The sequence below is a fragment of the Nelumbo lutea genome, chromosome 3, assembly GCF_056320005.1.
Source record: "Nelumbo lutea isolate HS-2025 chromosome 3, American lotus-T2T, whole genome shotgun sequence".
Classification (NCBI taxonomy): domain Eukaryota; kingdom Viridiplantae; phylum Streptophyta; class Magnoliopsida; order Proteales; family Nelumbonaceae; genus Nelumbo; species Nelumbo lutea.
The window spans coordinates 50,440,863-50,464,165 of record NC_142686.1 but is presented as its reverse complement, the minus strand read 5'-3'; the positions used below and the strand labels follow the sequence as shown (position 1 = coordinate 50,464,165).

General features: G+C 38.9%; 1 protein-coding gene and 1 pseudogene across 2 annotated transcripts in view; both read right to left on the bottom strand.

Moving 5' to 3' along the window:
- Positions 1-4,599: 4,599 nt before the first annotated feature.
- On the bottom strand, positions 4,600-12,922 carry LOC148864895 (cytochrome P450 94A1-like; annotated as a pseudogene).
- A 698-nt stretch (positions 12,923-13,620) lies between these two features.
- Positions 13,621-23,303, bottom strand: part of LOC148864894 (putative myosin-binding protein 4) — a 70,564-nt gene continuing 60,881 nt past the window's right edge. For both annotated transcript variants that reach the window (XR_016109225.1, XM_088975254.1), the window contains one exon: positions 13,621-14,136. The gene's annotated coding sequence lies outside the window, so the exon portion shown is untranslated. The remainder of the gene's footprint in view (positions 14,137-23,303) is intronic.

Here is a 23,303-nt window from a genome sequence, read left to right as displayed (position 1 = left end):
CGATACATTTTTTTCTTTTTTTTTTTTTTCAAAACCGGTTCAGGGGGGCAAGAAGAAACCTCCACCTCTAGAGATCGAAAATCCAAATGGTACGGAACCATTCCAAATCTAGAGTTCAAATGATGGTGTGATCTGGATCAGCTCATGTTGAGTTGGTTGATTTTGTCACTCACTAAAGGTGTCATGGCGCAAGTAGTCACACTCTCCACTTCAGCAGAAGTTTGGGGTATACTGGCGAAAAGGCTATTCGACTTACTCTAAGTTGAGGATTCTACAGTTGAGAAGACAACTTTAGAGTCTAAAAAAGGGATCCCTATCCATCTTTGCTTACATTCAACGGGCGAAATCAATCGCAAACAGTCTCTGAACTAGTAACCAAAGCTGATCTCGTTCTTTTCATTCTCGCTAGTTTCGGTAGTGAATATGAATCAGTTGTTATTGCTCTTACCAATCGTCCTGATGTTGATAATCTTGGTATTCTAGACATTATGGGATTGTTACTCAACCATGAAAACTGGCTTGAGGAACAATCTTGCTCTTTGAATGATGGATCCGTTAATGCTAATTTTTCTAGTACAAAAAATAAAATTTCCTCATAGCAAGGAAAACCCAATCAACATTTTCAACAATTTCCTAATTTTAATAGTAGCTATGGTAGGGGTAGGGGTCGAGGACCCTTCCCATTTAATCATCAGCAGTTTTATCAAAATAATCAACAACAACAGTTTCCAATTTAGTTTTCTAGTGGAGGTCGTGGTAATAAAAATCCTAGTATCGTTTGTCAAATTTGCATTAAAAATTGTCATGGCACACTGCAATGCCGCAAAGTCAGATATGCCTTTAGTTTTCAGAATGATAATTCAGCTAATGATCCTTTAGTATTTCATGGAGGTTTTCAAACTCCTCAGTACCAGTTCGGTCCCCATAATGGGAACTCGATGTTTGACCCAAATATTGACAACTTGCATAATCAGTCAGAATACATGGTTTCTGATCAAGCTAAAGTTGGTAATGGGCAAGATTTGCGCATTCTTCATACTGGAAATTCTTATCTTCTATTTAATCAATTTGCTTTCAACTTAAATGATATCTATCATGTTCCTGCTATCTACAAAAATCTATTATATATCAATTGTTTCACTAGAGATGATGATATGTATTTTGAATTCTATCGTGATTGTTGTTTTGTGAAGGATTATATGGGGATAGTTCTTCTACGGGGGGTCAATATAGATGGTTTATACTTTACACTGCTTTTCATCATCCACTACCATTCTTTCGTCTGCTACTGTCTCCACATCATCTCCATAGGCTTTGATTGGGGAGTGAACCACGATTCAAGGATGGCATTTACAATTAGGACATGGAGCTCTTCGAATCATATGACAAGTTATTTCTCAGTTTGGTCTTCCTTACATTTCAGATAAGTCGCTTAGTTTAGTGTGTGAGTCATGTCAGATGGGTAAAAAACATAGGTTATCATTACAGTCTTCTTCTTCTCAGTCAAAGAGTCCTTTATAATTAATCTTTTGAGATGTATGGGAACCAGTCCCAGTTAAGTCAAATAATGGGCATTGCTATTATGTTTTATTTTTTATGATTATTCAAAATTTTCTTTGATTTATCCTATGAGTCAAAAGTCAGAGGTATTTGATATTTTTCTAAAATTTAAGCAGCATGTGCAAGTGCTATTTAATGCCAAAATTCGATCATTTCAATCCGGCTAGGGAGGAGAGTACCACAAATTATCCAATTACTTGGACTCGCAAGGTATCACTCATCATCTCACCTCTCCTCACACTCATGAACAGAACGGAACAGTTGAACGGAAGCATCAGCACATCATTGAATTGACCCTTTCTCTATTGGCCTCCTCAAAGCTCATGTTTTCCTTCTAGGTAGATGTAGTTGAAACTACAGTTTACTTGATTAACAGACTTCCTACTGCCTCTCTTCATAGTCGATCTCCTTATGAGGTGCTTTTTCAACGGCCACCAAATTATTCTATGCTCAAATATTTTGGATGTGCTTGTTATCCTTTTCTCTAGCCGTATAATAATCACAAATTTATGTTTAGATCATTGTAGTGTATCTTTCTTGGGTACAGTCATACTCATAAAGGGTATCGCCATTTTCATTCGACTTTTGGCAGATTATTTATTGCAAGGCATGTTGTCTTTGATGAGTCTCTATTTCTAGGTTTTTCACCACCGTCCTTGGCTCTAGAGGAGTTTCTTCCACTGGGATATTTATTTTAGTACTGCCCTGGTATTCTCCTTTTGTACATGTCTCTCCTCCATCAGCAACTGCCTATCTGCCAAGTCCTAAACATATTGCTTCTTCTTTTTCTCCTCCAACTCAGCAATCTATGACTTCTACCACTCTTCTAATTCGATATCGCACTATTTAGCATATTCTTGATAGTGCACCAGTTGTTCCAGCTTTGGTTCATACTCACTCTGATTACACAATCCATGGATGGCACATTATCAGTACATTCTAATCAGGTCTCGAGGTACCCTCTCCCCAACTCCATTATCTCTTTCCTCACTTTTCGAGAGGCAAAACCTCATTCTCACATTGAGGCCAAGAGATCCCCTCATTGGCATAATGCTATGCAAAAAGAGTATAATGCTCTAATTAGTAACGGGACATGGGAACTTGTTTCTTACACTTTGATATGAATGTTATCAGCACTAAGTGGATGTTTAAAACAAAGATAACATTCAGATGGCACTCTCAACTGCTACAAAGCTTGTCTTGTAGCACAAGGCTTTAATCAGATTTTCAAGTTTTGATTATTTTGACACATTTAGTCCGGTCATTAAACCTGTGACTATTTGCACAATACTAGCTCTTGTTGTCTCTCACAATTGGCCGGTTCACCAACTGGATGTCAATAATGCCTTCTTGCATGGTCTTCTGGATGAGGACATCTATGTTCACCAACCGAAAGGGTTTGAAGATCCTTCCTACCCTAATCATGTTTGCAAACTTCGTAAGGCTCTGTATGGTCTCAAGCAGGCCCCAAGAGCTTGGTATTCTCGAATCAGTAGCACTCTTCTACATATGGGTTTTTAGAATTCTGCTGCTAATCTCTCTCTATTTATCTTTGATCGTGGTGGCACTAAATTATTTATTCTCATTTATGTTGATAACATTATTCTTACTAGGAACTCCTCCACTATGATTGATGATTTCTTGTGTTGTCTATCCAAAATCTTTCCACTAAAAGATTTGGGTACCTTGCACTATTTTCTTAGCATTGACACCCAGTATAATTCCTCTAGCTTGCACTTATCTCGATAGAAGTACATTGCTGAATTAATTTATCACACTCATCTTGATGGCATCAAACCTCTCTCCACTCCTATGGCCACTTCAGATAAATTATCCAAGTTCTCTGGCATGCCTCTTTCAAACCCTACATAATACCGCAATGTTCTTGGTGCTCTCCAATATGTTACCTTGACAAGACTGAACATCTCCTTTGTAGTAAACAAAGTGTCCTAGTTCCTCTATTGTCCAACTGATGAACACTGGAGTGCAGTGAAATGGATACTATGGTATCTGAAGGCTATTGTTGAATATGGCCTCCAGTTTCAACTGTCTCCTGAGATTGTTCTCACTAACTATTCCAATGCCAATTGGGCAATCTGTCCTGATGATCAGCATTCCACTGCTAGCTACTTAGCTTACCTTGGGCCTAATCTCATTTCATGGAGCTCCAAGAAGTAAGCCATCATTGCTTGCTCAAGGACAGAATCTAAATTTCATGCTCCAACTAACTCCTTTACTGAAATCTTATGGATTCAATCTCTCCTTGTTGATTTGGGGTATTCTATACCAGTTCCTGTTGCATGGTGCGACAACATTGGAGCTACTTATTTAGCTGGTAATCCAATTTTTTCATGCTCGAACCAAACATGTAATGGTCGATTATCATTTTCTCTGAGACCTATCTACTAGAAAGCAACTTCAAATTCGTTACATTCCTACTTCTAACCAGATTGTTGATATTTTCACAAAGCCATTGCCTTCATCTTGGTTTGACCTACTTCGGTCCAAGCTTCACATTGCCCCATTCAGCTTGAGGGGGCATGTTAACAGTATTAGATCAGGATTAGGATAATCCTAAGTTAATCACAATGTAAACTCTATCACATCATGATAAGATTAGAATAACCACTCTCTCTAGAGTCCTAGCTTATCCTACTTATTGTTACTTCTTCATTATCCTATACAATTACAATTGTAATCGATCTCTACTTCTGATCATTATAAGTAGACTAGTAAACATGCACGTGCATTTGCACGTGACAATATTTCTAAGACAAAAAACTATTTACAATTCATGAGCAGCTTTTGAATAGTTATAAGTGGACAGTTTCTGAACTATTATAAGTGGGCAGTTTTTGGAGTGGGAGTAAAAGACATATGTCCTTTTTATACCCATTGTATGCTACTTAGATAAGGGGTAAAAACATCTAATAAAAATTCCAGAAAGAAGGGACATTCGCTCTTTTATAGGTAGTATAGATATAGATATCTAGAGTTCCTTCTTTATTTATTCTTTGTCTTTTCTCTCTTTCTTATGTCTCAGTTGTCCCTCTCTAGCCACCTCTTAGGGCAAAACTCCTACCAGTCGGAGCCCCATAGCCCCTCCATCCTCCCCATCGCATAAGGATGGTACGTGATTCTCATGCCCTTCTTCACTATTGTCCCATCCAATAACACATTGTCACCGGATGCTTCTTTCATGTCACTGGGTACCAGCAGGTACATTCTCATTCTTTTGCTGAGTGAGGTGTGGGTATAAACCATGTCCCTCACCTCATTGTATACTGGTGCTTCTAGTTTATCTCTTATCTCCCTCAATATCATATACTGAGTGTTGTTATAACAGTTGTAACATAAAGCTTCTTGCATTTTAACAACTACCTGACAGCTGGACCTCAATCACTTGATAGTTGGCCAATTTGGCCCACTTGTCTAAGTCAGATATTTTTGTGTGTGTAGAGTCTTCTTCCTCTATTTTCTTGTGTCTGATAGCATTTTACATGATATAGAATGGCACAAGATCCTCAAGTTTTCATTTCCACAAGATTAGTAATGGTGTTCAAGATTGATGGAAGCTCACCATATTTCTTGCACCCATCGGACAATCCAGGAGCTATGTTGGTTTCATCTCCACTCGTCAAAGAAAACTTCCCGACATGGCAACGCGCAATGAAGACAACTTTAAAGGCAAAGAACAAATTCTGTTTTGTTGATGGATCTTTGCCATGCCCTGATGCTACATCGTTGAAAGAATCAACTTGGACGAAATGCAATGTGATAGTTACCTTGTGGATCCTCAATTCATTGTCCCGTGACACATGCAACAGCATAACATTCATAGAATGTGTAGCTAAAATCTAGAAGGAGCTCGAGAATGGTTCTCGCAAAGTAACACTCCTCGTATACATCAACTAAAACTGGACTTGGTTGCTCTCCAACAAGGAGATCTCATAGTCACTGGTTATTTCACCAGACTCAAAATACTCTGGGATGAATTAGGAATACTCATAACCATACCTGAATGCTCATGTGGAGCAGCAAAGATTCTTGCTGTTGAAAGAGACAAGAAGAAACTACATCAATTTCTCATGGGACTCAATGAATCCTTCAATTCAATTAGATCTATGATTCTTGGATCTGATCCGCTACCTAGTATGAGTCATGCATATGCTCTTGTCACTCAAGAAGAAAAGCATATATTCACGATATCTATGCGTAATTCTCCTAGTCATCCAGAAGCAATTGCACTAAATGCCTCTACTAGACCAAATAGACGAGGATTAGGTTCAAATGGACAAGCTAGGCAACGACCGCATTGTGATCACTGTAAATGGAATGGTCACACCTAAGACTGTTGTTATGAGCAAATTGGATATCCAGAGAATTGGGAAAAGAATTGATCAAGCTGACGGTTTGATTCTAAGGGTCCACCACATCAACCTCTATCTACATCATGTGCAGCTACTAAATCCTTAAAGACTACTACTAGCTCTCCCATCCCAAGGCTCACAATGAATCAATACAATCAACTTCTTTCTCTTCTTAATAATGACAAGTCTGAATTTGCTTCAGCCAATACCTCTAGTAAGGTTCTACCTCCTCCCAGTTGGAATCATGACAGTGGTGCTTCTGACCACATGCTTGCATCTGAGTCTATGTTTACAACATCCTAGTGTTTGAGTCATAAGAGGTCTGTTAGCTCACCAAATGGAACTTCTATGTCAGCCACTCATAAGGGGTCTTGAATCTTGGTTCTCATACTATACATAATGTTTTGTATCTCCCACAGTTTAGATGTAATCTACTCTCTATAAACAAACTAACCGATCAGCTCAACTATGTAGCTATATTTTTTCCATCATTTTGTGTTCTTCAGGACCTTTCCTCCAAGAAAGTGATTGGAGTGGGCAAGCTCTGTGATGGCCTCTACCATTTTACAACCCTTTCACAGTCATCTTCAGCACATGTACCTTCTTCTTCTACTATAGATAACATAACATGGCATAGATGTCTTGGCTATGCATCACGACAGCACATCTCACTCATCAGCTGCATACCTGTCACACCGGGAGATTTCTGTTGTGATTCATGCCATCGTGCTAAACAAACATGAATTCCATTTCCAGTTTGAGTATCCTGCACCACTACTCCTTTCCAGCTTGTGCATTGTGATATCTGGGGAAGTTACCGAATAGCATCTCAATCTGGAGCTCATTTTTTTCTTACTATCATTGATGATTTTAGTAAATGCACTTGGGTCTATCTCTTAAGAAATAAATCAAAGGCTATATTTTTTCTCATTACTTTTTGTGCCATGGTAAAGCGATAATTTAACTATGGTGTACAATGCATACGTTTGGACAATGGTTCTAAATTCATTTCAAAGCCTATTCAGCGATACTATGCTACCAAAGGTATCATTCATCAGAGATCTTGCACAGATACACCCCTGAAGAATGGCATTCCTGAATGCAAACACCACCATTTACTTGAAGTCACTCGAGCTCTTTAGTTTGAAGCTTCTCTCTCTACAACATTTTGGGGGGAATGTCTTCTTACAGCAAATTATCTCATAAGCTTGCTCTCAACATTGCGATTATCAGGCAAATCACCATTTGAGGTACTCTATCGCAAACCTCCTGACTACGAGCATCTTCGTACCTTTGGGTGCTTATGCTATGCCCAAGTCCGTCCATGTCAAAGGGACAAGTTTTCTAGTCAAGCCACTAAAGGAACTTTTTTGGGTTATCCTCATGGGCAAAACGACTATAGAATTTTTTACCTTACTTCTCATCGCATTTTTACCTCTAGAGATGTGGTTTCTTATGAATCCACATTCCCTTTTCAGAACACTGACATTAATGTTCCCATAATCTTATTCACATCCGCCATACCTTTACCACAACCCTCAGATTCATTAACTAACATCTATCCACCTGTACCAGTACCATTCCAAGAACCCGCTAATATACCAATTAATGAACCCACCATTAACACCACCATCATGCCCGTACCTAAGTCTACTACTAAACTGATCCCTGATCAAAATACCAACACAAACAGTCCTAACCACATTCATGAGCAAGTCACTAGGCCTCAAAGAACACTTCAATTACCTTCACCTCTCCATGATTATGTTGTACAACTCCCACCTTCCATTTTAAATGCAAACACTAATGCCATGCTCAACACTATAATTAGTACTAATGCCCATGAACCCACTACCTTTGATCAAGCTTTTTCTGACCCAAGATGGAGAGAAGCCATGGCCAAGGAAATTGAAGCCCTTGAAAAGAACAACACTTGGACCATTGTTGACCTACCACCAAGAAAGCGTGCTATTGGATCAAAATGGATATATAAAATCAAGTACAAAGCTGATGGTAGCATTGAACGATTTAAAGCTCGGCTTGTCACCAAAGGCTATACACAAGTTGAAGGTCTTGACTATCATGATACATTTGCTCTAGTAGCAAAACTAGTGACTGTGTGATGCCTATTGGCCGTTGCTGCCATCAAACAATGGGAACTACACCAACCTGATGTTAACAATGTCTTTTTACACGATGACCTCCATGAAGAATGTGGGCTGACAGATTGCAAACCCTCTCCCATACCCACGGAGTAGCAACGTCACTTCATTGATTCCACTAGTCCTCTTCTTGAAGATCCAACCCATTACCATCACCTTGTGGGCCATTTAGTTTATCTAACTATCACAAGGCCTGATATTAGTTTTGTTGTTTACTGTCTTAGTCAGTACATGCGAACACCAAGACAAGAGCACCTTGATGCCACCCCTCGTGTTGTTCAGTATCTAAAGGGTACTTTCATGATTAGCCTTTTCTTCAATGCTACAAGTGAACCCAATACTATGTGGATATTGTGGTTCTGATTGGACTAGTTGCCCACTAACCCGGTGATCTATTACTAGATATCTTACATTGTTAGGCACTTCACCACTCTAATGGAAGAATAAAAGGTCGTCCGCTGAAGTTGAATATCGTGCCATGACCACCACCACTATTGAACTCCTATGACTGAAAAGAGTTCTTCATGACTCATGACTTAACCATCAACAACCTCGTTATGCAATTACATTATGACAACAAGCCAACACTTCACATAACTACTAATCTCATGTTCCACGAGCATACTAAACACACCGACATCAACTGTCATTTTGTACGTGAACATGTCCAAAGTGGTGAAATAAAGACATTCCATCTACCTAGCAGCTCTTAACCAGCTGACAAGTTCCATCATCTAGTGCCCAAGATGGACATTCAAGCTCTTCATGCACCAACTTGAAGAGGGTGTTATCATATACCGACTATTGTTGTTGTTGAAACAAAAAGCTTCTTGCATTTTAACAACCACCCGACAATTGGACCTCAATCACTTGATAGCTGGCCAATTTGGCCCACTTGTCTAAGTCAGATATATATATATATATATATATATATATATATATATATATATATATATATATATATATATATATATGTGTGTGTGTATAGTATGCCATCTATCTTAATAAAAGATCATAGCATTTTACAGGAATTGCCAAAAACTAACCAGAAGAACCATGTCAAGGACGCCGACGTTGTGTCTTGACCGGATAAAATGAAGCTAATCACCATGTCTGTCACCGAACTTTGATCCAAATGGATGGAATTCAAAATTCGTGAAAGGAGATCGATGGTTTCTAACGAAGACCTCTCTTCAAGTTCCCATCTTTTCTCCCTAATGATGTTTTGTGCAAAGTCCCTGATGTGGGAGACTTCTTGCCAGAGAAGTTTTTTAGACCCAACATTGAGAGCTCATTTAACCTTCCAAAACACTAGGTGAACCAAGATGAACCTCTTGATAGTTAACCGAATGGCATTGATCAAATGCGACTACAAATTATGCTTCTAGTAGCGATGGTAATAAGCACTCTGGGTCAAACCCAATATCAATCTTGCAAATGTTGTCAAAGGCGAATCTTTAGAGTATATTGGAAAGTTCAGCCTCGACGACAATCTCTATGAACTTGAGAAGAGTTAAGAATGTAGAAGAGAGAAAACAATAATAAAAAATAAAAGAATCCTTTGTATTACTTGACCTATCGACCAGGCTGAGATGGGTACAATATATACACACAAAAAACAAAAATAATAAAGGAAAATAAGAATAGAATAGGTAGTTGCCTATGTACAATCATTCCTAATTAATTCTCTTTCTAATTTAGTGGTTTCCAAATTTGTGTGAGAGCCTCCATTGGTAACTGCTATTCTTGAGAGAGAACCTCCATTGGTAACTATTAATCTTAAGGGAGAGCTTTCATTGTAACTACTATTCTTGAGAGAGAGTCTTCTTTGGTAGCTGCTAAAGAGCCTTTATTGGTAATTGCTAAAATGGACTAAGAGCCTCCATTGGTAACTGCTAAACTTGTGGGGTTATCTTTTAGAGAGCTTTCCTTAATACTCCCCCTCAAGCAAAACTGGGTTGGAAGCACATGAAGCTTGGACCAGAGAAAATCAAATCGAGTCAGAGCAAGAGGTTTGGTAAAGATATCGGCCAACTGATCATCAATAGAGATATATCAGATGTCCAGATTTTTGTGGAGAATATGTTCACGCAAAAAGTGAAAGTCCACTTTGATGTGATTAGTATGAGAATGAAACACTAGATGCGCTGTCAGATATGTAGCACCAATATTATCACAATAAATAGTAGGAGGAACAAACTGACGAACACCCAAATCCCATAGCAGAGATTGAAGCCATAGTACTTCAATCATGGTATTAGCTAATGAGAAAATTTTGGCTTAAGTGCTAGAATGGGTAATGGTGGGTTGTTTCTTCACACTCCAGGAGATTAAATGGGACCCAAGAAAAATACCATTACTGCTAGTAGACCAGCGATCGTCAGGGCAGCCAACCCAATCAGCATATGAAAAAAAAAACTAAACACCTAGGAGAATTAGATGCAAAAATATCCCATACTCAATTGTACCTTTGAGATAATGCAGAATGCGTTTCACTGCCATCCAATGATCATTGGTCGGGTTCTAAAGAAATTGGCAAGCCTTGTTCACCGCAAATGCCACATCTAGCCATGTGAGTGTAACATATTGCAAGGCCCCAGCAATGTTAAGATATTGAGTAGGATCAAGAAGAGGATCACCCTGAAATTTAGACAATCTGGACGTAGGAGCCATAGGCGTGGTCAAGGATTTAGAGGCTACCAGATTAGTCTTTTGTAGGAGGCCCAAAATGTAACGCCGCTGGGAAAGAAACAGCCCAATTGTCTCGATGAGCCTCTACTCCAAGAAAATAGTGTAGAGATCCGAGGTCCTTGAGAGAGAAACTCCGAGACAGATCCAAAATGAGTTAAGAAACATGAGCAGCAAAAGAACCAGTAACAATAATATCATCAACATAAATCAAAAAATATAGAAAAATATTACTTTTTTGTATAAATGAAGAGAGAGGGATCACATTGGGAGCTTCTAAAGCCAAGACCATGAAGCCTACTACTGAGCCGAGAGAACCAAGCCTGAGGGGCTTGATGAAGACCATAGAGAGCTTTTGTTAGCTTACATACATAATCTGGACATGTATAATCTTCGAAACCCCAAGGTTGTCTCATATAAATATTCTCTTGAACAAATCCATTCAAGAAGGCATTGTGGACATCTAGCTACTTGATGTCCCATCCTTGTGAGGTGGCCAAAGATAATAAAATTGTACAGACAGTGGTTGGCTTAACAAGGCTGAAAGTGTTAGTGAAGTCGACACCAAGGACTTGAGAGAAACCTTGAGCAACTAGTCTGGCTTTATATCATTCTATAGAACCATCAGGTTTTCTCTTAATCTTGTAAACCCACTTAGAGACAACAACGTTCATAGATGGATCATAAGGAACAACCTACCACATACCATTCTGTATGAGAGCATGAAATTCAGATGCCATAGCAATACGCTAGTGAGCAGACTTGGATGCCTGAGAGTAAGAGGATGGTTCTACATCACTGTGACTACTATCTGCAAGTAGTCCTTCAGGTAAAGGATACTTTGTGGTATTCTACGCATGGTGAGAACTCATGGAACGAGTAGTCATAGAATGTGTTCGTACATCCTGAGCAGGAATAGCGGGTGTAATGTCCAGAATGTCTTGAACCAGCCGTGTTCTCTGACGTGGCTGTTCTGTCTGATTGTCAATATAAGACAAAGATTCATTAGTATCAATTGAAGAAGATCTTGTAGTTGTACCTTGTTCAAGAGAAGGAGAGTCATGACGAGCTAAAGAACCTTTATTGGTAACTGCTAAACTGGACTGAGAGCCTCCATTGGTAAATGCTAAACTTGTGAAGTTACCTTCTGAAGAGCTTTCCTTAATACAAAGAGACATGGTATTGAACTTGTAACTCGAAATTTGCCTCTAAAACTTCCAATTGTTGCCGTTGGCGTTGAAGATTCTGGCACCGAGCAAGTCTTGGAGGCCCACTCGGAAGAAGTCGCCCTTTGGGTAAAGGTAGAATTGGGTCTTGAGTGTTGGACATTGGAAGGATTGGCAATGCAGATTTGATGGGAACCAAAACAACAATCGAAAACAAAGGTTCCATTGGGGGAGTGTCTCAGAAGCTCTGCAAACCACTCTTCGACTCGGTGTCGATTGACGTATAAGGCCAAGAATGAATCAATCAACGGGTAAGATCTAGGTAGTTTACTGGCTGGAGATGAAGACGACTTCCTACCCAGATAGCTACTGAACATGGAGAGGAAGAAGAATGGAACGATGAAGAGAAGGTAAGAGCTCAAATTGGAACATGGTGATCTGACAAGAATTTTGATTGGATGAAACAAACTAAATGGAGGATAGGAACAAGCTACAAGCGTCAAGGTTCAAACTTATCTACACAGTTGAACTTAGAGATGGGTTTTGTGGGTCCTATATAAATAATATCTCTGCTGGTGGTTTGAATAATGCTGAAGGCTTAAGAAACAAATGGAGATGTATAGAAGTTATGGAAAATTGCTCAATCAAGGTGTGAATACTTAAAAACGTTAGGCTCAGTTTGGAAATAGTACAAATGCAAATATGTACAGCATAAATACATACAAAATATAAGGTTTTACTCCTTCCAAACTCAGCCTTAGTAACTTGACTCATGTCGGATCTTTCATCAATTCCAACGTTGATTATAAAAGTTGTTTTTCTTTCTTTCTTTAGTTGGTTATATTGCAACCATTGTTTATATTGATTGATAGTTGATGAATCAATGGCGCCTAGGTTGATGGAAAGCCTAAAACTTGGGTGTAGTTTACGAATTCAAAGCTGCAGAATCATGGGTATTCGAGCTATTCCTCCTCATGATATTCTTATAGCCTCATCTAGTCTACCAAAATACAATATGATCAATTTCAGCAAGAATGGCATGATTATTCATGGTTAATGCAGATGCAATTGACTGTGGCCTTCGAAGCACCAACCACCCAAAGTTTGGGCATTGGATAGCATCCTACTGCACTGAATACTTATGCTAGGATTCAATCCGAGCCTGGGAAATGAACAGCATATGAGCATACTACCCTTTTCCATGAAAAATGTCCAGCCATTTTTCTATTTGGGCATCTAAATTTGATGCTCTTCTAACAAATTATTATTTAGTGTAAAACAACAAATAATCATCCCAGTATATGGAAGATATTCCAAATGTTAAAATCTAATTTAAGAAGGAAATTATAATCGATAGAATCCTGTTCCATTTTCAACTTTTCGGTGAACATCACATGCTTTTTAAGAGTTCCATAACAGTACTGGAACTATTACTTACCAAAGCTGGAACGTTCGTTATTCACCAAGTATTAACTTCCCTTGTATGCATGATTTCAGTTCTTTCATTTTCATCAAATCTAAAAATATGATTACTAACTTATTATAGAAAAGTAATGACATATTGACATGTTCAACCAGTGGAACATCTTGAAACTTTTGACAGGTTAAATGAGCACTTTACAAACCATATCACGAATTATAAGAGATGCTTCTTTAAAAAAAAGGCTCAACCAGTGGAACATTCCTGGAAAAATCAGGAAACTTTCATTGCGCATTGCGTAAGATCATTATAACCAAGTGAAACCTCAATCTGTTTGAATATACAACATCAGTATGTTGGTTGATAGAAACCAACCTAAAGAATAATAAAAAAATTGCTATCTTTACATGCATATATTACCCCTTCTATAACTTAATTAAAAGCTTGCTGCTCAAAAACAAAAGATTACAACATATACATTCACCCTACAAGAAATCTAAATAAAACCAAGGTAAGGATCAAAATATACCAAATGAAAGAAGAAAACTCTTTCGAAAAGAAAAGAAATAAAGCTTAAAGAGAATGCTTCAAGACTTGATAACTAACTACATGAATCTTCCATTTCTTGAAAAGAATGAAGCTGACGATATTTTATATACAATCCTCTACTTGATCATCAAATTCCTTGGGTTAAATCATGGATGCAAGATTACCCTTCTCTTGACCCATGCTTTGACTGAATTTTTCCTGTTTTCCAGAATATCAACTCCCTGTTTTTAAGAGGTATAAGAAACACTGATTATCAATCAATCAAAGGTTAATACAGATGATTCATAATATCTATGTGATAATGAAATGGGAGCACAAACATGAATTTTCTTGCTACTCTGTTTTTTTTTTTTTTTTGATAAGTGGCTGGATACATTCATAATATCTAAGGCAATCCATGTATGCAGAGCATTCAAGTTTCCCCCACTTCCACAGCAATATAATTACAAGCCATGACAGAAGAGAAGAATGGTAAGATAGCACCACTTATCTAATAAACAATAAAATTCCTAGGCAAAATTAGATTCTCTACAACGATATTTATGAACCTCAATCCTTCCAAAATTCGATGCTCCTAATGAGAAAATACCCATAAAAATTGGAAAAAAAAATGTACAACATGCTTGACAAGAAAAAAAAAAAAAGACGAAAGATTCTCTTCCATGCTTGTATCTGATGTTTGGCCAAAAGGAAGTTGGTGAGCCGCCCAAGCAAGTACATAGGCAAATATTTAGGTCATTTCCTGGAGCAGTGTGAGCAGCCTAGGGAAACAATGAAGTACATGTGGAGTTGAAACTTCACTCATAAAAGAAATCCTATGGATAAGTCCGTTTGTTTCCTTTCTTCTGCATATTTAGAGAGGAAAAAAATACCAAGATTTTCCTTGATACTTCCCAATTCCCATTGTCATCAAATTATCACTAGGGCATCTAACAGGGTAAATTTCTTTAAAAAAATTGGCTTCTCTCATGAGTATTTATGCTTAAGGTCTTAATGCAGGAGTTGAAGAGTCAATCTGGAATTTTCTGAAATTTTATGTATTTCCATATTTTTGGACAATAGGTATTTTTGTCATTTTGACCGGTCCCATGTGGGAATAGGCTATAGCACCTTGTTTCTCTAGTCTAAGTCTTCTGTTTCAATTTTCAGTTTATTTACATTAGTAGGTAGAAAGCTATTGTGTTTCTTGACGTAAAAGGAGTGGCATTTTTTTAATTATGATGAATAGTATTCCAGGTCACACAAGTCACTCTATATAAATAGACGTATTCTCTTCCTTTTGAAGCTAAGGAATGAAAATTTCTTTAAGAATTCTCTTGCAAGCTTGCTGTATGTAGTGATTCCTACACACTCTAGGACCCTTGGAGTGATTCATTGGGATCTCTCTCTCTCTCTCTCTCTCTCTGAGGAGCTTTGGCATCAGAGCTAATGGTTATTCAGTATGTTCTCACAAAGTGACCAATTCTATTGACCTAGGGTATCTTCTAAACATATGGATCTAGGAGCAATGATGATTGTGTCTTTGAACCATACAAAGGGCCCTTGGTTGACTTATTTGAGAAGCTGGTGGAAGAATGAAGATCTAATAATGTCAACTACAATTGTAAAGTTTCCAAGTGTGTTAGAAGAATATTTTGTTTGGCAGGATATTCTGAATTTAGATTTTGCATGCATGAGGCTCACGTGGGCATGCTAAAGTGTGGTGGAGAATTCTTGAGCAGCAACTAGAAAATAGTGGTCAATATCCTATTATCACGTGGGCAAAGATGAAGAGGTATTTGCAAGAAAAGTATACTTCCATGATGATCTATATATGGAGTTGACAAGTCACACGCAAGGTATGCTATCTGTAGTTCAATATATGCATAAGATTGATGAATTATATATATATATATATATATATATATATATATATATATATATATATATATATATATTGATAAATAAATGATGAATTATATATTAGATGTCAAAGTTTTAAAAACCAACTCGGAAATGGAAACGCTTTGGCGAGTGGTTTCTGGGTCAGCAGTACAACCATCTGGGCCGAACCGTTTGAACCATTGAGTTAAAGTACACATTGTGTTATATCTCAGCCCTTAGATAATAGATTAGAATACTAGGGCAAGAAGATATATAATATATATATATATATATATATATATATATATATATATATATGCAATGGTAACCAGCAATGCTGACAGAGACAACAGTGGTGATTCTGTTCATCGTTGCCCGCATTGCAGAGATCTGACCCCTCCCTCCCTCACTCTCTCTCTCTCTCCTTTTTTTTTTGTTATTTTAATTCAAAAAATGTAATTATTTTCATTGAACCGTGAACCATTGTCCAGGTGGAATGGTTCAGCGGTCTAATCGTTCAGGTCAGCAGTTTGCTGACCAATTCAACAGCTTTTTACAAAAGAATAGATCAGAGGGAAAACAGAACCAAATAGGTGACCAGTTTCTGGGTCAAGCACTTCAACCACCCAGGTCAATGATGGTTTTGAAACCATGATGGATGTGACATTATATAAAGTGCAAGGAACGAATTTTCACAAATGGACTAAGGGATAATATCAAGAAGGAATTGTCTACAATTCAAATTTATAATGTAGATCATGCTTTTGAATTGGCTTTGTTTCGACTATTGCTACAATAGTCCGAACAGGAAGAGGAGAAGAAGAAGAAGAAGAAGAAGAAGAAGAAGAAGAGAAGAAAGAAGGGTCTGTCGAAAATCTGATGGTTAACCCATTCAGTCGACCCCCTTAATCTATATTAGATTCTAATCATAGTTACAAAGACAGAAATGACCTTACTTAAGTGCGAGGCAGAGTAATTCTAATAACACTGCCACATAAGCAAGTTACTTAATAAACAGAAGAAGACTAAACTACCCCTATTCGGCACATCTTAACACTCCCTCTCAAGCTGGAGAATATATGTCATATAATCCCAGCTTGTTACATAGATAGTTCACTTTCCCTGAGCCTAGAGCTTTTGTAAACAAATCTACCCACTGGTCATTGGAGCCCACATGTACTGTATTTATCTCTCTGGCAAGAACCTTCTCTCTCACAAAGTGGCAATCAACCTCTATGTGCTTTGTTCTCTCATGAAAGATAGGATTGGATGAGATATGTAGTGCAGCTTGGTTGTCACAGTACAATTTCATAGGTTTATCCATGTAAAACCCAATTTCTTGTAGGAGATTCCTCAGCCACACTAATTCACAGGTAGTGTGAGCCATGGCCCTATATTTGGCTTCAGCACTGCTTCTAGCTACAACCATCTGCTTTTTACTCTTCCATGTCACAAGATTTCCTCCCAGAAATGTGCAATAGCCTGTAGTAGATCTTCTGTCACTCACTGAGTCTGCCCAGTCTGCATCTGTATACCCAACTACTTCAAGTTTTCCTCCTGGTTTATACAATAGCCCACGGCCTGGAGCTCCTTTCAGATACATCACAATTCTAAGGACTACATCCCAGTGAGGTATACGAGGGTTCTGCATGAATTGGCTCACCACACTGACTGCAAAGGAGATGTCGGGTCTCATGATAGTCAGATAGTACAGCTTTCCCACTAGTCGTCTATACCTTCCAGGATCTTCAAATACTTCTCCTGTATCACTGCTCAACTTAACATTTGGTTCCATAGGGGTCTCAGTTGGTTTTGCACCTAACAGTCTTGTTTCTTCCAATAGATCAAGGACATATTTCCTTTGGCACAGATTCACACCTTGTTTTGACCTAGCAACCTCTATTCCCAAGAAATACTTTAATGTTCCAAGGTCCTTTGTTTGAAAATGATTTTCCAGAAATACCTTTAGTTTTCCAATCCCCAAATTATCACTACCAGTGATGACAATATCATCCACATAGACCACTAAAAAAATCTTCCCAGCTTCTAAGTCATAGCTGAACACTAAGTGATCAACCTGGCATTGCTTCATTCCAAAACTCTTCACCACTTCGTTGAACTTCCCAAACCAAGCACGTGGAGATTGCTTCAACCCATAAATTGCTTTCTTCAGCCTGCACACCTTACCACCCTCCCCCTGAGCAACAAACCCAGGTGGTTGCTCCATATATACCTCCTCCACTAGATCACCATAGAGGAAGGCATTCTTTATGTCAAGTTGAAGGAGAGGCCAATCATACATAACTACCAAGGAAATTAGGACACGAACGGAACCAATTTTAGCCACCGGAGAGAATGTCTCCATATAGTCCACACCATACACCTGTGAATAACCTTTAGCAACAAGTCTGGCCTTCAGACGCTCCACACTACCATCTGGCAAGTATTTCACAGTATACACCCATTTACAGCCCACAGCATGCTTCCCAGGTGGAAGAGTAATAAGTTCCCACGTTTGAGTATGTTGAAAAGAAGAAAGTTCCTCCTCCATTGCCCACCCCATCCAGGTGAACTAAGAGCTTCTTGAACATTGTTAGGTAGGGAAATAGAAGACAAAAGTGAAACAAACTGGCGATGTGAGGCAGAAAGGCAAGATAATGAAACAAAATTGGAAATGGGATGGAGTGTGGAACTACGTTTACCTTTCCATAAGGCAATGGGTAGGTCAAGATCTGAAGGTTCAGCAATAGGAGCCATGAGAGGATCCGCAGATGAGGTAGAAGCAGGAGGAGGGGCCGGTGTCGTTCGACGTGTATACACTTGTCGGATCGGTGGTCGCTCAGTGGTGACCTGCACTGGATGAGGAGATGAGTCTACTCCAACAACAGCCTCTGGAACTAAATCACTGACAGGAAGAGGAAGAGGAGGTAAGGGTGAGGACAAGGGTGCTTCATGACTGGAGAAGAAGGGGACAGACTCAAAAAATGTGACATCAGGGCAGACATAGCACTTTCGGGCAATAGGATTATAACACTTGTACCATTTTTGAGTCCGAGAGTAGCCAAGGAAGACACATTTAATTGAGCGTGCATCTAGCTTGTCTATTCCAGGACTCAGATTATGAACAAAGCACTCACAACCAAAGACACGAGGAGTTAATGGAAACGGAGATAAAGTGGGAAACAAGATGGAGAAGGGGGACCAACCATGAAGAATAAAAGAGGGCATCCGATTAATGAGAAAACATGCAGTGAGTACAACATCACTCCAAAACCATTTAGGAACATGCATGTGGTGAAGCATAGACCGAGCAATTTCAAGAAGATGACGATTCTTCCGTTCAGCCACCCCATTTTGTTGAGGGGTGAAAGCACACGAGGTCTGATGAATAATGCCATGCTGTTCTAAATACTGTTGAAATGCAATAAGAAAGTATTCACGACCATTATTTGAACGGAGAACTTTGATTGGAACACCAAATTGTTGAAATGCAATAAGAAAGTATTCACGACCATTATTTCAGCATGGAATTTTTGAAAAATGGAAAACAATTCACTTCTTTCTTTCATTAAGTAAATCCATGTCATTCTTGAACAATCATCAATAAAGGAAACAAAATACTTGTACCCATTATAAGACTCTATTTTGATCGGACCCCAAACATCTGAGTGAACCAAAGAAAAAAGGACTCAACATACAACTCTCAACTCTTGGACTGAAGGACACACGACGGTGTTTACCAAACTGACATGACTCATATTGTAAAACTAACAACTGACTCAATGATGGAACCAACATCTTGAGAACCTTGAGAAATGGATGTCCCAGTCAGCAATGCCATTGTAGAGGAGTAAGGGAAGTCTGAAGTGCAATTGAAGATCCACCGCCGTCAAGGTAATACAACCCACCAGCTTCATGCCCCCCACCAATCTTCTTCCCCGTCTTGAGATCCTTGAAAAACACAAGTGGAAGGAAAGAAGGTAACAGAACAGTTAAGAGCTTTGGTTATTTTACTAACAAACATAAGATTGAATGGAAACTTAGGTACGTATAAAACAGATGATAAAGGGACAGAAGCCAAGTCAACATTACCAACACCACAGATGGGAGATGAGGACCCATTAGCAAGTGTAACAGTTTGTGATGTGGAGGTTTCAGAAAGAAAAGAGAACACACCTGGAGTCCCGGTCATATGATCTGAGGCTCCAGAGTCAATAATCCAGGAAGGAGTTTTAGATGACATGTAAGCAATACCTGATTGGGCATATGTGGTAGTGGTATGCTGTGAAGTAGTTTGAAGGAACCGTTCATACTCATCACGTGGAACACTCACCATCTCCCTCCCAGAAGTAGATGTAGATGTGGGAGGTGTTAGGTCTGCCAGTTTACTGTCACTAATAGCAACCTCGCCTGCTACAACATGATTAGCCCATTTAGAGGGAGGGCCATGTAGATCATAACAGAAATTCACTGTGTGTCCATCCCTACCACAATGAGTACACTTCCTTGTAGAGTTATTTTTTCCTCTGCCACGGCCACCCCTACCAATCATGGAATTGCCACAGCCCCCTCTTGTACTATGTCCACCACCTCTAGCTGTCACAAGTGCTAATCTATCATACTGTGTGCGGTTCTCTGTCTAGCCCAAAGAGATTCTACGAAGTCTTGAGAATACTTCCTCAAGTGTAGGAAGAGTAGAGCCCCCCAATATTTGAGCTCTAACTGGTTCATATTCCGACTTCAGCCCCACTAAAAATCTTGTAACATCTAGCTGCTCCCTTTGCTGTTGTTGAACTTGAATATCTGGAGTAAGGGGATGATAGACATTGAGTTCATTCCTTATATTCTTCATGCAGGCATAGTACACTTCTAGTGTTTTGGTTCCTTGTTGTAAATCAAAGTACACCTGATACAGATGATATACTCTTGTTGCGTTATCTTGTCCAGAATATAGCTTCTTAGCATGCTCCCATATATCCTTAGTTGTATCAAGGAATATGAAGTTGGCACTGATTTTGGGTTCCATACTATTCCACAGCCAAGTCATGATTTGAGCATCTTCTTGTTCCCAATCATCAAACCCTGGAGAGTCAACCAGTGGCTTCTCATCTCTAACATGCTTTGCTTTCTTCTTTACCTTGAGAAAAACTTCCACTGATTTAGCCCATGGAACATAGTTCTCCCCATTTAGCTTAATTGAGGTCATTTGTACTCCTAGGTAGTCGGAGAAAATTACTACACTAGGTTTCTGATCATTTACGCCATCTCCTATTGCTGCCATTGTACTCTTTCACAGTCGTCTCTAACTTTACTTCTCAGCTACAAGCTGATTGATGTTGTTCACAGTTTGATATTTCAGCACCTATTGCAACCTCTAAACACCACTGCTGACTTCACACACTTGTTCTTATTCACACTACTGTTGACTTCACACACTTACATCCCACATAAGCATCAGTTTACCATTCACTAATCACAAGTAGAGGCCCTCTTACAACCACTCAAGCACCACAACACAGCCAAATCTGCTGCACCCAGTTCAGACTTGTTTAACACACTTAAGAGGGCATTACACAACCACAAGGAGTTCGGCAAGGTCACTGCATTCTAACTTACACCACTCGGCCACTTACAGTAGCCCTAACACCATTCAACGACTTATAGCAGCCCTACACCATTCGGCTACTGCACACACAGCCCTTCCTAGGGCAACAATGAACCTAGTTCTCTAGGTTCTACTCAGTACAACAGCTTCTTGTAGGGTTTCTACCCAGAAATATAAGTAACACTAGAAGAAGAGAGAACTGACCTTCCTTTGAGAATATCAATCAACCATTCACTGCTGAAGTTACTTTCCTTGTTGAAGAAGGTTATGTGCAGCAGAGAGACTAGCTGTAATGTTTCTGACCTAGGGCGAACCAGTTCTCTCCATCGACTGATCAGAAACGAAGGTGAAGAGTCACGAACAATGCTGAGGTGCTTTACCAACTGACTTAGGTCAGGAGCATGGCTCTGATACCTTGTTTCGACTGTTGCTACAGTAGTCCGAACAGAAAGAGAAGAAGAAGAAGAAGAAGAAGAAGAAGAAGAAGAGAAGAAGAGAAGAAGAAGAAGAAAGGTCTGTCGAAAATCTGATGGTTAACCCATTCAGTCGACCCCCTTAATCTATATTAGATTCTAATCATAGTTACAAAGACAGAAATGACCTTACTTAAGTGTGGGGCAGAGTAATTCTAATAACACTGCCACATAAGCAAGTTACTTAATAAACAGAAGAAGACTAAACTACCCCTATTCGGCACATCTTAACAGGCTCTAAAGATAGAGAAGAAACATTACAAGAATTGATAGCAAATGAGAAGAACGTACAGAGTTGAATAAAAAGAAGATGACTCATTACATGTTGATGCCTATCCTAGAGCTAAAGTTGTGAATGAAGCTAAAGAACTAGAATTTCAACCTATAAAAGTTGTAAACATTGAAGATTAAAAGGGTACAGGCCAAAAAAAGATAGAAAGTGTTCAGAAAGGAGCTTCTGCATGTTTTGGTTGTAGTAGATCTTAGTAAGGAAGTCATGACTTTACCTTACAAGTTGAACTGGAACCAATTTAAGAATTACAAGCTGACATAGCACAAGTTCCGCCAATATCAATAATGGAAGAAGGCCAAGAGTTTGCTAAAGAAACAAGGGTAGCTGAACACATAGAGATGGAGATTTCTCAACTAGAGAGTAGAGATTGAAGGAAAAGGTCCAAATGTTTCAGGTGTGATTTTGTATATGAACAAGTTTGTAATAATAAGAGGAAGATTCACTACAAGATAGGTTGATTGACGATGTAAGTGTTCAAGAAGCTAATGTTATTGATGATTTAACAAAGAAGGTTATGGAAGGAAGTATTTCAGACTCTCAAAGAACCATTCAACTTAAAAGCTTAAGCTGTTAAGTGAGGCCCTTGAATAGGTTTTATTCTCTAACATGCCCCCTCACACGAAAGCCCATTGAGCTTGAAGCATGGACAGCACAGGCCCACCCATACCTTGTGCTAAAACTTAATTAATTATAATGGGGGTGACGAGAATCGAACACTAGACCACTTGGTCAAAGTAGCTCTGATACCATCTCAAAGAACCATTCAACTTAAAAGCTTAATCTGTTAAGTGAGGCCCCTGAGTAGGTTTTATTCTCTAACACAGGCATAGATTGCTTTCAAGATCTGTTTCTAGCTATGTGTGTGGCATCTACTCTACAGTCCAAGTGTGTTGAAATAGCTATGCCAACTACTACTTTTGTCATTGAGGTAGATCAACATCAACTTTTCATCCTCAAGTTCTTCAAAACTCATGGACGAGTTTTTCTAAACCAAAGGAGAACAATACAGTAGCAGAAGAATCAAATTTGGAATTTTCTGAAATTTTAGGTATTTCGGTATTTTTGGATAGTAGGGATGTTTCTGTCATTTTGAGCAGTTCCATGTGGGCTTGTGGTATAGCATCTTATTCCTCTAGTCTAGTGGGGTTTCTCTTT